The 17,464-nt window shown below is 39.4% G+C and overlaps 1 long non-coding RNA gene across 1 annotated transcript; it reads right to left on the bottom strand.

Moving 5' to 3' along the window:
• Positions 1–8,288: 8,288 nt before the first annotated feature.
• Positions 8,289–15,987, bottom strand: LOC133249697 (uncharacterized). Its single transcript, XR_009737061.1, has 4 exons — positions 14,754–15,987; positions 13,536–13,665; positions 12,236–12,317; positions 8,289–10,900 (listed from the first exon to the last, which is right to left on the bottom strand). It is a non-coding gene; the product is annotated as an uncharacterized LOC133249697 (long non-coding RNA).
• Positions 15,988–17,464: the final 1,477 nt, after the last annotated feature.

The following is a 17,464-nucleotide window of genomic DNA, read 5'->3' as shown; positions in this document are numbered from 1 at the left end:
GATAGGCACCTCAGCTATCTGCAGCCAGTATTTGGTGTTTTCACACTCTGAGTTTCCTCGGGGCCCACCATAGGGAGTGACTGTAGGGAGGAGTTGCAGTCTGATGGCTGCTAGATGGTAGGTATTCTTTTCCTTCCTGAGTTCCCTTAGGACTCACCAGCTCACCAGCAGTGAGCTGCAGTCGCTGCAGACTGTGATATCCTTTGCTTACTGATACAGCAAGAAATATGGCTTCCTAGGTGGTGCAGTGGTAAAGAATCCACGTGCCAATGCAGGAGAAACTTGGTTTTATTCTGGGTTGGGAAGATCTCCTGGAACGGAAATGGCAACCTACTCCAGAATCGTTGCCTGGAAAATTCCATGGACAGAGGAGCTCTACCACCTGGTACTGGGCTACCATCCATGGTTTTGCAAAGTGTTGGACACGACTGAGCATGCGTATACATGGCAAGAAATATTCCTTCTCTCAGGAGAGAAGTTGGCAATAGCATAGTCAGATGAGAGTGACACCCTATTATTTAAGCAAACAGGCTGGGAATACAACTTTTTGAAATAGTCCAGAGTCAGAACCCTATCTGCTCAGTAGAAAAGGATCCACCTTCCCCCTATTTGTCCACCTTCCTTCAAATTTCTTCCCATTGTCTTATCATAATGCCTGTGATTCTATTGTTGTATTCATTCTGGGGGGCTCAGCCCTTGGGTGGTCTCATCTCTGAACCACTCTTCCCCAACCCCATCCCTGCCCTGCTCTCTGGGTCAGTTGCAGCCATTCTCATCAGGCTCTTGTTACCCTTCCCTATCTGTTTGAGTCTCCACTATATGTCCAGCTCCTTGTAAAGTATCTTGGAAGGTTGTGTGGAGCAACAAAAGAGAGAGCAAGATAAGGAGACCAAGGGTGCTGGTGAGAGTTGGTAGCAATTGTAAATAGGCTGAAGGGTAGACTCAACTGAGAAGTTGGCATTTGAACAAAGATGTGAAGAGAGGGAGAATCCCAGGGACAGGGGAGCCTGGTGGGCTGCCGTCTATGGGGTCGCACAGAGTCGGACACAACTGAAGAGACTTAGCAGCAGCAGCAGCAGCAGCAGTGAAGAGTGAGGGAGTTTTCCATGGGGCTAGCTAAAAGCAATACACTCCAGGGAGAGGAAGAAGCCTGTGCAAAGACTCTAAAGCAGGCATGTGTATGGATTGTTCAAGGTCATCAACCAGTCAATGAGGATGGAGAGAGTAAGCAAGGGGCACTTAGCAGGAGATAAGGTCTTATTGTTAGTAAAGGTATTATGGACTGAAAGTGTGTGGTCCATCCCCTCAAAAAAATTCATGTTGAATCCCTAACCCCTGATGTGACTGTATTCAGAGAGAGTATCTTTATGAAAGTAAAGTTAGTTGAGGTCATAAGGGTAGGACTCTGATCCAATAGGATTAGTATCTCCATATGAAGAGACACCAGAGAGCTCATTTGTCTCTCTCTCTCCCCCTACCATGTGAGGATACAGCAAGAAGGGGACCATCAGCAAGTTAGCAAGAGCACTCTCACCAGAATCTGACCATGCTGGCACTCTGATCCAGCATCCAGAACTGTGAGAAAATAACTTCTGTTGTTTGAGCCACCAGTCTATGGTATTTTGTTATGGTAGACTTGAAAGGATGAGGTGGAGGGTGAGAGGGGGAGGATAGCATAAGGCCTTGCTGGCCATTGTAAGAACTTTGGCTTTTCTCAAAGTGAGATGGAAAATGATTGGGAAGTTTTGAGTTAAAGAAAGAAAAGCAAATATTGCATATTAAGGCAATACGTGGAATCTATAAAAGTGATAAAATTTTATTTTCAAAGCAGAAATAGAGACACAGACAAAAATAACAAATATATGGACACCGGGTGGGGAGGGGTGGGATGAACAGGGAGATTTGGACTGACATATATACAGTATTGATACTATGTATAAAATAGATAACTAATGAGAACCTCCTATATAGCACAGGAAACTCTACTCAGTGCTCTGTGGTGACCAAAATGGGAAGGAAATCCAAGAGAAGGGATGTATGTAGACATATAGCAGCTTCCCTGGTGGTTCAGACAGTAAGAGTCTGCCTGCAATGTAGGAGACCCAGGTTTGATCCCTGGGTTTGGAAGATCCCCTGGAGAAGAGAATGACAACTTACTCCAGTACTCTTGCCTGGAGAATCCCATGGACAGAGAAGTCTTGTGGGCTACAGTCCATTAGGTCACAAAGAGTCAGACATGACTGGGTGACTTTCACTTTCATAGCTGTAACTTTCACTTTCATAGCTGATTTGCTTTGCTGTACAGTAGAAACTAACACAACATTGCAAAGCAACTATACTTCAATAAAAATTAATTTAATAAAAGAAAAAAGAAGAATACCAATCTGATTTGTGCTTTTCGAACACAGTTATTGCTGCTATTTTGAAATAGATGATGGAAGTGCCAGTGGCAAGTATAGAAGCAGGAGGTCTGTTTGGAGTTTGGGGCATCTCCAAGTGAAAGATGATGCTAATTCTCTAATCAGGCAGGTAGTTGAGGTGGTGAGAAATGGTCAGATTCCATACATATGTTTTAAAGTTAGATTCCACATGATTTTCTGACCAAAAATTAATATGCAATGTGTTGATAAAGAGAAGTCAAGTAAAACTCCAAGATTTTTGGTCAAAACAGTTGGAAAGATGAAGTTGCCATCAACTATAATGGATAGAGTTTGCAGGTAGATCAGTTCTTTGAGGGTGATCAAGTGTTCAGTTTTGGACATGTTAACTCTGAGGCATCTATAACATAGAGATGTTCAATGGGATTTTCGATATGCAAGTCATGTTCAGGAGAGATTCAAGGTTGGGGCTATAAGTTGGAGAGTCATTGGCATACAGATGACATCTAAAGTCATAAGACTGGATGAAATCATGGAGGTCTGTTCTTTTTCTCTTCCTCTACTTTCAATTTCCTCTTTACATCCTCTACTCATTCTGTTGCTTCTGCATTTTCTAGGGTCAGAGCAGGGGTAGAGGGATATAGTGGAAAAGGCCAATTTTTTTTGTTTGTTTAGCTGGTACTATTTGCAGTACTATTTGGCTAACACTGACTGATTGTACATTATTTTTTAGCATAATGTTTTTATACACATGTTAGCTTTTTATGGGTATGTTGGTTAGTTCTCTAAGTACACTTACCCAAAATACCATGCATTTTTCCACTTCCTAGTGGGGTGGAGTAGGATTGGATGGGATGCAGGCCCCACCCAAATTCTTATAAACTCCTCCCTACAACTTCTGCTTCCAAGGCACTCTTCCTCCAGCTTCTTCCTGCTTTTGTTATCTTGATCTAATAGGAGACACCTTTATAGTGTCCCTTAAAGATGACTTATGCCATTAGACTTATAACTCAAATAGGAAAACATACTGAAAGGAAATACACTATAATGATGCATACTCAATCATTTCAGTCGTGCCTGACTCTTTGTGACCCTATGGACTGTAGCCCTCCAGACTTCTCTGTCCATGGGATTTTCCAGGCCAGAATACTGGAGTGGGTTGCCATGCCCTTCTCCAGAGGATCTTCCTGACCCAGGGATCGAATCTGTGTCTCCTGCATTGCAGGCAGATTCTTACCCACTGAGCCACCTGGAAAACCAAAATGATGGCAGAAGTTATATTAACATAGTGAGACTTGGGTAATAACTTCCTCATCTATTACCCAAAACACATTATAATGTGGTTAAATACCTTTTTCAGTTAAAAACTATATGTATATAGCATTTTATATGTATGCATGCATATACAAAAATACAGTATTTTTGTCTTAAATGTATGTATATAGGTATAGTGTTACAGTTGTGTCTGACTCTTTGTGACTCCATGGACTGGAATCCACCCGGCTCCTCTGTCTGTGGAATTCTCCAGGCAAGAAGACTGGAGTGGGTTGCCATTTCCTTCTCCAGGGAATCTTCCCAACCCAGGGATCGAAGCCAGGTCTCGCACATTGTGGACATATTCTTTACTGTCTGAGCCACCAGGGAATACAGGTATATAAATATGTATAAATATGTAAAAGTAGATATTTATATTTATGAATATCTACATATATAGTTTTTACTATATATGCAGACAAAATACTACATATATAGTTTTTACTGAATATATATACATACAGAAAGACACACACAGACTCTACTAAGGAAACATTTAATGAATTATCCATACTAAAATAATAGTTTCTCCATAAGGAAAATTGAAATAAAATAAAAATACAAATGGAAAGTACAAAATAAATATTTTGCAATTTATTTGCAGAAAAAATGGTATTTTCTCAATGTATAAACATTTCTTTTAAAAATGTATAAGGCCTATAACCAACAGAATAAAAAATCCCAGATAGCAAAATATAAACAGCTGGGGGAAAAAAGGAAAGAAAGAAATGCAAAGAACCCAATACCACTCAGAATTAGAGAAATACAGACTCAAACAATGAAATGGAAATTTTCACCTATCAATCTGGTAAAGATCAAAAAGTTTGATATGAGTATGATTACCAGATTGTTGTGACATAAGCATTTTCTTAGTTTAACAGGGAGTTTACTACTGCAAATTCTTTGGAAGTGTTTTGGCACTGTTTATCAAAATGTAAAATGCACAGATCCTTTGACTCAGAAATTCCTGTTCTATGAATTTATCCTACAGATAAACTTGCATAACCTGTATGCATACACAGTACATAAATGTTCACTGTAATATCATTTGCTGTATTTAAAAAATTCTGGAAATACCTGAATGTCCATCAGAATGGGTTGGTAAACTAACAATGGCAGATACCTGCAATGAAACATACTGCCTCCACTCCCTATCCTGAGGAAATCAGTAAATAGATGCCCTTAAATGAAACAGTGCTTCCAGTTTTGTCATCAGATACGATGATGCAAGCAGAGAACATTTCTGAGAATATATACCCACAAAATTGCTAAAAATCAATACTTCTAGTGTTGGAAACCAGGCAATACAGAAAAATTAATATCTTCCCTTTAAAAAAGACTAATTCCTTACCCTACTTGAGTTTTCACCATGTACATGTTTTCTTTCAGTAAATGCAGCACATGTCTCTATTTGTTGATGTAAATTTGGCCCATAGATTGGAAATAGCAACTTGAATAAAATGATACTGCATTATAAGTATGGTATAGGGTAAAGTTATCATTGGAGAAGGCAATGGCACCCCACTCCAGCACTCTTGCCTGGAAAATCCCATGGACTCAGGAGCTTGGTGGGCCGAAGTCCATGGGGTCGCTAAGAGTTGGACACGACTGAGCAACTTCCTTTCACTTTTCACTTTCATGGATTGGAGAAGGAAATGGCAACCCACTCCAGTATTCTTGCCTGGAGAATCCCAGGGATAGGGGAGCCTGGTGGGCTGCCGTCTCTGGGGTCGCACAGAGTCGGACACGACTGAAGCGACTTAGTAGTAGTAGCAGTAGTAGTAGTAGAGTTATCATGAGTTACCCAGTTACCCAGAGTTATCATGATTTGAATAACTCCAAGAGAACTGGGTCAGAACTGTGTCCATTTAGTGTGTTTTGAGATGAAAATTAAGGTAGCTTTCATAAAGAATCTGGTTAATGGTCTTTCCTGATTATTGACCTGCCTTATAGATGAGGAATCTATCCCATTTGGTGAGATTTGCATGTTTAAACAATCTCTTTGCAGGGAATAAGACTGACTGGAACAGGGACATCCTAAAGTCATGGAGACCAGTTTGGAGGGTACTTTTAGTGTTACTGGTGAAAATATGAGATATCCAGGACTAAGGCAGTCACAGAAGGAAGAGAAAGGAGGGCTACATGAAGGCTAGAAAATGTGTAGAAATGGCAACACCTAGAACCTGGCTGGATGTGAGGCACAGAGAGAAGATCGGTAAATGATGACACTCAGTCCAGGCTTGTGTGTGTGTGTGCTCAATCACTCAGTCATGTCCAACTCTTTGCAACCCATGAGCTGTAGCCCACCAAGATCCTCTGTCCATGGGATTCTCCAGGCAAGAATACTGGAGTGGATTGCCATTTCCTCCTCCAGGGGATCTTCCTGACCAAGGGATAGAACTTGAATCTCTTACATCTCCTGCATTGGCAAGTGGGTTCCTTACCACCAGCGCCTCCTGGGAAGCCCCAGTCTTGGCTTAGGCAGCTAGATAAACTATGGTATAATAAAACAGGAAACAGGAAAACAGCAGATTGGGGGATGATAATAAATGCACCCTCTCCTTGAGCTCCCTCACCTATGGGATTAGGCACAGTCATGTATAAATGTGTTTTTCAGGGTGTGGGGTGTTGGTGAGAGACAGAGGATTATTTGTTTCAGCAGTGGGAATGATTGAGTCTCAAGTGGAGAGAAAAAGCTGTATGTGAATGACGAGTTTTGGAAGGAGATTTGGCTAAATTAAAATGATAGCATATTTTTGTTGGCACTAAGAAGAAAATGAAGAAAGACAGGCATCGGTCCAGACCAAGATTATGGTATCTGATTAAAGGAGACTGATAGAGCTGGCAAGGAGTAGAAGTCAGGATGTCTTGGATGGCCTGATGAGTGACCATGTCATAGGGAAGAAATGCAACTCACCCAGAAATATACAGAGGGTCTCTTTCTGGAGATTTATGTTTCAGCATCCCACAGAATCTGGGTGTAACCAGGGTGGAGCCGGCCCTGCTAGCTTAAACGGAAGTAATGGTGGTAATTAGGGATAAAAAATCAGGATTCCTGGCTGCATGCCTGGGCTCTGCCACTAGCTGGTTTTGTCATCCTTGGCAAGTCATTTAAGTTTGTGCTGATTTAAAAGCTTCCTCTGTGAAATGAGGTAAAATGTGAAGCAATTGTAATTTTAACAGCTTATGTAGACAAAGAGCACCCAGCCTTGAAGAGTTCGAGGAGGCCTCCTGGAGGAAGTTATATACTAACCAAGATCATTCTTCAGATTTTAGTTCCTTTAAATGTTAGGTCAGGGGAGGGGTAAGGAGGCATGGCCCAAGCAGAGGAAACAGTATGAATAAAAGTGTTAAGCTAAGAAATGAAATAGAATCTTCAGAAAGACTATGAGTAATTTGATATGACCTCTAGATTATAATAAAATGAGCAAAAGGCATCCACTTATTTTGTCCTTTTAATCACCCCCTAAAGTAGATACTCGGAGAAGGCAAAGGCACCCCACTCCAGTACTCTTGCCTGGTGAACCCCATGGACGGAGGAGCCTGGTGGGCTGCAGTCCATGGGGTCGCTGAGAGTCGGACACGACTGAGCGACTTCACTTTCACTTTTCACTTTCATGCATTGGAGAAGGAAATGGCAACCCATTCCAGTGTTCTTGCCTGGAGCATCCCAGGGACAGAGGAGCCTGGTGGGCTGCCGTCTATGGGGTCGCACAGAGTCGGACACGACTGACGTGACGCAGCAGCAGCAGCAAAGTAGATAGTAGTACTGACATTGTATGGAATGAGAAACTGAAATTTAGAAGTTTCTTGCCTAAAATCTCATAACCTCATAAATGGTAGAGCTAGTGAGTCTGCTGCAAATCCTGTTTGAACTACTTTGACCACTTCTCTGAGCATGCGTGCTCAGTCAGTAAGTCGCATCCAACTCTTTGAGACACCGTGGACTTTAGCCCGCAAGGCTCCTATATGCATGGAATTTCCCAGGCAAGAATACTAGAGTGGGTTGCCCTTTCCTTCTCCGGTGGATCTTCCCAACCCAGGGATTAAACCCTCATCTCCTGCATGGGCAGGCAGGTTCTTTACAAATGAGCCACAGGAAAGCCCACCACTTCTCCACATTAACATATTAAGATGGGTGAGACTGGGGGAAGCAGTCATAAAGGCATATTTTTCTCAGTCCAACAGGTTATAGTTTGAAAGACTCTGAATCTAAAGAAAAAATCATAGTGGAAAAGATGTGAAATGTGTGAGTCATGAGGTAGTGTTTGAATCACAAGCATAAGGAAGCGAAAAACTTCTATTAGAATTAGTCAAATAAATACGTGAATCACTAACCCTGTGTTCTTCTTACTAGTTCACTATATCCTGTAGAAACCATCTCACCTTTAGGCATAATGAACACAAGCCAAATTTGGTGACCTTGATTCCTCACTACAAATGTAAAGAAAAAAGCCACAGTAAATTAATACTCTTCCACAACTAATTCATCCACAGCAATTCCATTAAAAAAAACCATGTATTTCCAGAGACCCATCATAGATTTGAGCCTCCTAGAGTCCTCCTCCAAGACCACCTGGGGCACAGTGGGTCATGCTTACTTATCCTAAGGTCTTTTCTGTGTGTTCTGGATCTTGCAGGTTCACTGCAATGTAGTTGGGTGTGATTTTTGCTCTTCTATCTTGCTTAGAATCTACTGGGCTCCTTGATTATGGTGGCTTAGTCTATCCTAGAAAATTTTCAGTTATTGTTCTTTCAAATATTACTTTTTATGCATTCTCCCTCTTCTCATAGTCTGCAGTTCCTTTCAGAAATAAGTTACGTATTCTCATACTATACTTAAAGTCTCTTAACTTCCTTTTTGTGTATTCTATATTTTTATCTCTCTGTTGTGTCCTAGATGAATAAAAAATAATTGTCCCTCTGGTTCAAGTTCATCTATTGTTTAAGTTGTCCAATGAGATTTTACTTTATATAATCATATTTTTATTTCTTGAATGTTTTTACAATTGCTGTTCCTTTCCCTATTACCTATTTGTCTCTGTCTCCCCCCTCCACTCTTGAATCTGCTTAGTTTCCTAATATTATATTATTTTCTTAAGTTCCAAAGCCTTCTTTAATGTCTAATGATCTGGAACATGCTTATTCATTATGGTCTCTAGTTGATTTTAACACTTTCAAGTTTAGGTATGTTCTATACTGTGGGTCTTGACTCCTGTGTAGTGTTGATGGTTCCTCCAGAGTTTTATAAATTTGTATGTAGACTCACCAGCTGCATGAGACTCTTATCTCTGACAGTCCTTTGGGGTCCATGTTGAAGACATATCTTAGTAGGACAGTTTGACTTTCATTTCTGCCAGATATTGATCTGGGCCTCCTTCTATGCTACCTGGGAGTTTCCAGACCATACAAGGGCTGTAATGAAATCCCAAACTTACCTGAAGGCAGACTATTGGTACAGACCTTTAGGGGTTGAAAAAAAATTTTTTTTCCACCCATTGTCCAGATTGAGGCAGACATGCTTCCTTATCACAAACCCATGTTTTTTTAGTGGATTTATTTCCAGTGACAGTTTTTATTTTATACAAAGATTTTTGTTACAACTCTCTTCCTTATAAGGATCCAAAATCATATCATCAGTCTTAATGAGAGATTAAAATGTTAGCATTTAAATCTTGATAGAGCAATCAGCTTTAAGCCTCACTCAGAACAAGCCACAGTATATACCTAGGAAATTTCCTTTCCTAGTTTCTGTTTCCTTTTTTGAGAGGAAGATCTTTGGACTTTTCTCTGGCCAACTGAGCTGTTCATTTGGAAGGAGTCTTTCAAATCTTCAGGATTTCCAAGTAGTTTCTAGAATAAGGATTTTAAGCTATTCTGTAAAAACAAACACATAAAAAAAACCACAGCAAAACAGAAAACTTTACTCTTCCCTTAGTTTTGAGGAGAGTGTTCTCTGGGTTGTAGAGAGACTCTACTGAGTCGTGTGCCTGTTACTCTGGAAATGAACTGTGTCACCCTGGGGCAGCTCCTGGAAACCTTGCTTCTGTGACGTGTTCTCACACTTCTGCCTACGGGTGGCTGGACAATGATTTGTTGTGTAGTCACTCAGTGGTGTCTGACTCTTTTGTGACCCCATGGACAGTAGCCCTCCAGGCTCCTCTGTACATGGGATTTCCCAGGCAAGAACACTAGAGCGGATTGCCATTTCCTTCTCCAGGGGATCTTCCCGACCCCAGGATCAAACCTGTGTTTCCTGCATTGCAGGCAGATTCTTCTACCACTGAGCCACCAGGGAAGCCTGGACTGTGAGTGGATATACTCAAACTGTGCCGACTAGATTCCTTTCTCTTGAAATTTTGAATTTTATATTCCAAACTACTGTTAGTCTTGCCCTCATGGTCCTGAGATAGTTCTTTTAACAGGCTCAGTCTCAGAGCTAGTTGTTAGTATACAGCTTAATAATATGATTATTATTTTTGCCAAGATCTGCAGCCGTAAACAGTTTGGAGACCTGGTGTATAATTGTGCCTAAAACAGTGTGAATAGGTACCGTGAAACTAGCTTTATTCAATACTAATTGGAAGTGATTTTACAATTTTAATAAGGATAACACTGTGATTCTTCATGCTTACTTTCAAAGCAACTGTAATTTTATTATCTCAACTATTTTTCAAGTGATAGAGATACTTTGCTTTGTTTTTGCCAGGTTTTCACATTTACAAGAGTATACAGAAGTTCAGACAATTGCTCAGAACGTGGCACCCTGGCCCCTGGACTTTTGGCCTAGAGCATTTTCAAGATGTGTAAAACCCCTCTTTAAAAAGCAAGTTCCTCCTGAGGAAGTGTTTTTTTTTTTTTTTTTTTTCTGTCTGTGGCAGAGGACATCATGGAGAAGGTAGGCTCTGTTAAGAGGTGTAGAGCCCAACGGGGAAATCTCTCACCTGCTGTATGAGTTCAGGATTATGCTTCCTACATAATGGAAATTGTATTACCTCTCCTCCCATTACTCCTCCCACAAGTAGCCAATCACTGGCCTGAAATTAATCAGAATGAGTAGAAAAAGCAGTTCAACCTAGTCCTAAATTAGTATAAGTCCGTGCTATTTTCAAAGAAAACTCTGGACAGTGTCCAAATTCGTGATGATACAAAGGGCTCTTGAGATCCATAGAATGTGATGCTTTTTGTGCGGTCATCAGTTAAGGGCTCTACAATACAAGGAGAGTGACATGCAATTAGACACATACACAGGATTATTCATTTGTAGTCTCTTGTGAGGGGGGAAAAAAAACCTCTAAAGATAAAAGTGTTTAGTAAGTTAAAAATTATTAATGGTCATAATGAAACACTTTATATGTATTATCTACTTCTCTAATTATAAAGCAAGAGCAAACAAAAGCATGTCAATCTTCAATGTTAAGTGAATTATCCAAAATGACATCACTTATAGCTAGATGGTTTGGGAACATTATATCATACCTGTAGGATTAAAAAAAAACTCAAGTACTTCCTACCACATTACACCTCTCAACTGCCAAGGTGACCCTCAGGTGGATCACAACCTTCAAATTTCTCTATTTTATTTTCATTTTTTAATTAAAAATCCACAAAATTTAGTTTTTCCATTGTAAGTGGTTACCATTATAAGTTTTTCCGTGATAAGTGGTCTTACCTACTGCTATGACTTAGACAAACCAAATCAAAACAAAACAAAACCAAAACACTCCCAAAAGCTAGTTTGAGTTTTTCTTTTTTTCAGAAGTTAATCCAAATACACTCCCGTTATCACCTCCCTCTATCTTCTCCATCCACCAGTTTATAAACTCTATTTGGAGTTTAGCTTTAGAAAGGCTGTGCCTCAAGTAATTTTTTTTCAAAGAGGGAGAAATTTTTTTCTTAAAATTTCTCATCAAATAGTTCTGTTGCTTCTGATTGATTTCTGTAACAGAGCTTCTAGCAATTTTAATCACTTTTATATTCAGTGGAGATATTTATAAATAGGTCAACTTGGATATCATGTTAAATCTGTTTGAACCCGTGGTTCTCAAACTTGAGTGGTTTAGTCCCTAAGTGATGTCCACCTCTTTGTGACCTTATGGATTTTAGCCTGCCAGGCTCCTCTGTCCATGTGATTTTCCAGGCAAGAATACTGGAATGGGTTGCCATTTCCAGGGGATCTTCCCGATCAGGGATTGAAACTGGGTCTCTTGTATTGCAGTCAGATTTTTTACCAACTGAGCTACCAGGGAAGCCCATTATCACCTGGGAAGCTCAAAATCACCTGGAGGGCTTGTTAGACACAGACTCTTGGGCTCATCCCCAGAACTTCTGAAATGAGACTGAGAACTGGGATTTCCATAAAATTGCCAGATGATAATTCTGCTGGCCTTGGAACCATATTTTTGGGTTTTCTGATATAAACTTATTTTAGTCTTATTGTAATTTTATTCTGATATGTAGCAGAATCTGCATGCATTTCTAAATATATTTTTAATTAAAAGAAATTAGAATATTAATGTGAGAGTCATTGAAATTAATTATACCTATACAATCTTTTTGATAATATTCATCACCCATTCAGCCTCAGGATCCAAACAAATTAATTGTCCATCTTTCAATGTGACTCTGAAAAGAAAAGAGTATATAACTGTATATAATTTAATAACACTTGAAATTTATTCATTACAATTTCTGTAACATGAAATTCATATGCTTAAAATGAACACACAAATATTTTAAACTAATCATATTATTAGAATGTGACTTTTAATCATATCAGTGTACATAACAATTAAAAAAAAATCAACTAGAAGATAAATTTCCTAGAGTCTTTAGAGATATCAGCTGATAATCACTGAACATTTACTAGACTTAAAATGCACAGGGTATAATGTCAGACTCTGGAAAATGTGCATATAGAGGGTATCTTCCAGGCTGCCAGTTATCAACCATTTACTATGTACTCTTTATCACTACACCTCTGCAAATTTGGTTAGATTTTAAGACTTCATTAAAGCCTCATTTATTATCAGAAGAGAGGAGGATACCATAAACTAGTTATTTAAATCTATTCTGTAGTTTTCAACTGCACTTAACAGAACAGCAAAGCTCCATCCCTTTGAGGTTCATTACATGAGGACCATTAAACCAGTCAGTCCTAAAGCAAATCAACCCCGAATATTCATTGGAGGGACTGATGCTAAAGCTGAGGCTTCAGTACTTTGGCCACCTGATGCAAAGAGCTGAGTCATGGGAAAAGATGCACCATATGCAAGAATCAATTCCAGGTGGATTAAAGTTTTAAATACAAAGGAATAGACTGTAAAAAAATTTAGCAGACAATACAGAAGAATATTTTTATGAACTCTGTGAAGGAAAGTTTTTTTGAACTAAAACACTAAAAGTGCTAAGCAGAAAAGAGAACGTTACTAATCTAAAGCATATTAAAAATATATTTATACTAATTGAAAGGACACCACAGAAAGATTAAAAACATGAACCACAAATTGGAAAATGAGCTTTTCTATCCATAAATTTGATGAGGGTTTAATATCCAGAATGTGTAAAGAACACCTGTGAGGCAATAAAGAAAAGGTTATTAATAAAGTTATTAAGAGAGTAGATCTGGAGAGTTCTCATCACAAAGAAAAATCTGTTTTTAATTTATCTATGAGATGATGGAGGCTAACTAAACTTATTGTAGTAATCATTTCACAATATATATAATTCAAAACATTATGCAGTACACCTTAAACTTATAGTGATGTATGCTAATTATGTTTCAATAAAACTTGGGGAACAGTCACAAAAAAAGACTTCTCCCTCTACATCTTCAGCACTTACATGATTTCTTTTCTGTTGCAGTGAGCACCTTCAGGGATTATCTGGACTTTTGCAATGAATTTGGGAGAAATAAAGTCAGATTGTGTCTGAATACACTGGCATCGCAGCTCTTGGCTCTCAGAGGGATCAGCTGTGTGAGAAAATAGTGAAACACTAAGAACAAAGACAGCCGTGATGCTTAATTCTTTACTTATGAAATCTGAGATCAATGCAGCAAGATACTCAACTCACCAAATACCATCAGAAATTTTTAGGGAGACAATCACATAAATATAATCATTTGCTATTGTTATGATCAATGAAACTATTGAACATCTACTATATTTGAGAAATGGGTAAACGTACTAGACCAATAATTTATTGCTTGAAGGCATATATGGTCGATAAGAAATGTTTAATGGTAAAAATCAACTTCATTGCCTTCTATAAAATACTTTAAATACCAAAATTTTATGTGAATTCTATCAGTTGAAGGTGGCAATTTCCACCATTAAAATAAACGTCCTAAACCTTTTTGCAGTGTGCTGCTGCTTCTTGTTGTTCAATCTTTAAGTCTTTGTAACTCCATGGACTGTAGCCCGCCAGCCTCCTCTGTCTGTGAGGTTTTCCAGGCAAGAATATTGGAGTGGGTAGCCATTCCCTTCTTCAGGGGATCTTCCTGACCCAGGGACTGAACCTGTGTCTCCTGTATTGGCAAGTGGTTTCTTTACCACTGAGCCACCGGGAAAGTCCATGCTGCTGCTATCATCTTTAATAAGAAAAGCACAGACCCTTACAGTGTACCTGTTTGCCAATGCAGGAGACATGAGAGACATGCGTTTGATCCCTGGGTCGGGAAAGTCCCCTGGAGAAGGAAACGGCAACCCACTCCCCCATTCTTGCCTGGAGAATCCCATGGACAGAGGAGGCTGGTGGGCTACAGTCCATAGTGTTGCAAAGGGTCAGACACAACTGAAGCGATGACTTAGCATGCACACGTGTGTGTGTGGGTATTCATAACATTCTCAATATTAATTAATTAATTCAACAGATTTTAAAATTTTAACTCAACAGGAACATCTTTGACATTCCACAATCTCAGTGTATGTGCTGCTTAGGTTTTAATTTTTTTCTACATTTTGCCCTAACACCAGATTCAATCTCATTTGATCTGGAAACATTTGGGCTTCGATTTTTTCCAAAGCCAAGAAGGAAAAGATGTAAGCCATAGCTCCTTACCAAAGATGCCCAGGACAAAGACGGCCAACAGGAGGAACATTTGTGAGCTCTCAGTAGCCATGTCTACGATTGATCTTGATCCTTGTCTGAATGGTAGAGTCAATACTGTAGCCTCTTTTATATGTTCTCTGTAACCATGGAAGTTTTTTGTTGTTCTTGCACTCTCTTTCCACGAAGAATAGAAGGAACAGTTTATTCAAGTGGCATATTTGTCACTTACAAGTCAATGAGGAAGCTGGGTTTATTTTTCAAGCTTTGTTTTAACTGAGCGATTTCAGGCATGAGGAGATGAATGTATTGAATAGAAAAATGAACCCATTATTCCCTGGGAGGGAAACTGCATGATCGTGAAGGGTTCAGTGCCAGTTACAATTAGCAACTTACAAAATGGAATAATAAAAGATGTCTGTACATCTTTTCAAAGGTCATGTTTGTACAATGTAGGAAGTAAAGATGCTTTTCCTCCTCAAGTATTTACTTTTGTCTTTTGTGCCTATTCGCGTAAATCCATTCAAGGTTATAATAGACTCTTCCAAGCTCTAACTATACTCATAATGTGTGCATGCATGTGTGCTAAGTCGCCTCAGTCTTTTCCAACTCTGATCCCATGGACTATAGCCCACGAGGCTCCTCTGTCCATTGTATTCTTCAGGCAAGAATCCTGGAGTGGGTTGCCATATCCTTTTCCAGGGGATCTTTTCGACCTAGGGGTAGATCCTGTGTCTCTTATGTCTCCTGCGCTGGCAGGTGGATTCTTCACCACTAGGGCCAGTGGAGAAGCCCCATACTTAAAGTATGGGTAACCTCTAAAGATACTGAGGGCTCCCCTTGTGGCTCAAGTGGTAAAGAATCTGCCTGCAGTGTGGGAGACCTGGGTTCGATCCCTGTGTTGGTAAGACCCCCTGGAGAAGGGAACAGCTACTCACTCCAGTACTCTAACCTGGAAAAATCCATGGAGAGAGGAGCCTGGCAGGCTACAGTCCATGGGGTCGTAAAGAGTCAGACATGATGGAGTGACTTGCACTTTCACAAAGATACTGAATAAAGTTCAGATTACAGCAACCCTTGTCCTGTCAAGAACAGCAAATTATGGTTTACTTGCGGTTTAAAGGCAGCAGTTTCAAAAGGCTTGAAGCTGAATTAACTCAGTGGATTATGAACTTCATTTTTTTTTTCTTAAGCAGTTTTATAAATGACCTTCATTATCCTATACAGCTCATTTATTTATTTATTTATTATATACAAATAAATGAGCTGTATAGGATAATGAAGGTCATTTATAAAACTGCTTAAGAAAAAAAGTGGAAAAAACCAAAGCATTTGTTTCAGTTTCCTGGGGCTGCCATAAAAAAAAGTCCCACATACTATGTTGCTTAGACAACATAAATCTTTATCTCACTGTTTTGGAGCCTAGAAGTTGAAAATCATGGTGTTGGTAAGGTTGGTTCTTTCCTAGATCTGGGAGGGAAAAAGCTGTTTCAAGTGTCTTTCCTTCATCTTTTTCTTCACATGCTGTTCTTCTTGTGTGCACGTCCACTCTAAGTTTTCCCTTTTTGTGAGGACACCAGTCACATTGGATAACCCACCCCAATGACCTGACTTTAGTTTGATTATTTCTGTAAAAATCTTATCTCCAAGTGAGGTATTGGGGGTTGGAGTCTTAATATATGAATTTGGAAGGTGGGAGTAGGGGATACCATTCAACCTGTAACAACACTTAAGTGAAGAATCGGTGATTACTGAGGGCTAATATAGCCTGAAGACGAACATAGTCTAAAAAGGATGTTTGTTTTTCTGGCTAATTCTCATTGAACAACCTGAAGGACTTTTGTTGGACACTAAGTATTTAAAGAGTAAAAATTGAGTTTTTTATCTTGAGAAGTTCATGGACTATAGGGGGAGGCAGACATGTAAACAGATTAAAGATGGTGATCTGTGTTATAATATATAGGTACCCTGGAGGCAGTGGAGGGAGGACCTCCCCCTCAGAGCCAGGAAAGACTTTGCAGTAGAGGCAACACTGGAGTTATTACAGATGAAAGGAAGCTCATATTAACATATATTTGTGAAGGGTTGCTCTGGTCTGAATGCTTGTGTCTCCCCCACAATTCACATGTTGGAATCCTAACCCCTAATGTGATGGTGTTAGGGGGTGGAAGTCTTTGGGAGGTGATTAGGTTATAAGTGTGGGGCCCTCATGAATGAGATTAGTACTCTCATAAAAGTGACCCCAGAGGGTTTTCTCATCCCTTATGTCACGTGGGGATACAATCCAGAAGAGGTCCTTCACCCAGCTCTGCTGGCTTTGACTTCCAACCTCAAGAACTCTGTGAAATAACTATCTTTTGTTTATAAACCACCCAGTCTGTGGTATTTTGTTACAGCTGCCCAAATGGACTCAGACAACAGTCTTGGCATGTTGAGAAAGTGGAGAAAAAATGTTATTTCAATATTAAAATAAGTTACAATAACTTGACAACGTGATCAGACCTTGGCCTTTTTACAAACCAAAAAGTTAAAACTAAGTTAGAAACACTATTCAGACATAACTTTAATTTCTTTGAGTCTCATTTTTCTTCACTAAAATCACAAAATACTATGTTATAAGGTGTTTAGATATTATGATGATAATAGGAAAGGATACAAAGATATGACAACCAAGTGTTCAAAGACTCAAAGTAACTTAGTTTTTCAAGGCTTAAAAAATAGGC

Source organism: Bos javanicus, chromosome 6 (genome assembly GCF_032452875.1).
Source record: "Bos javanicus breed banteng chromosome 6, ARS-OSU_banteng_1.0, whole genome shotgun sequence".
Classification (NCBI taxonomy): Eukaryota; Metazoa; Chordata; class Mammalia; order Artiodactyla; family Bovidae; genus Bos; species Bos javanicus.
This window is presented reverse-complemented; position numbering and strand designations above follow the sequence as displayed.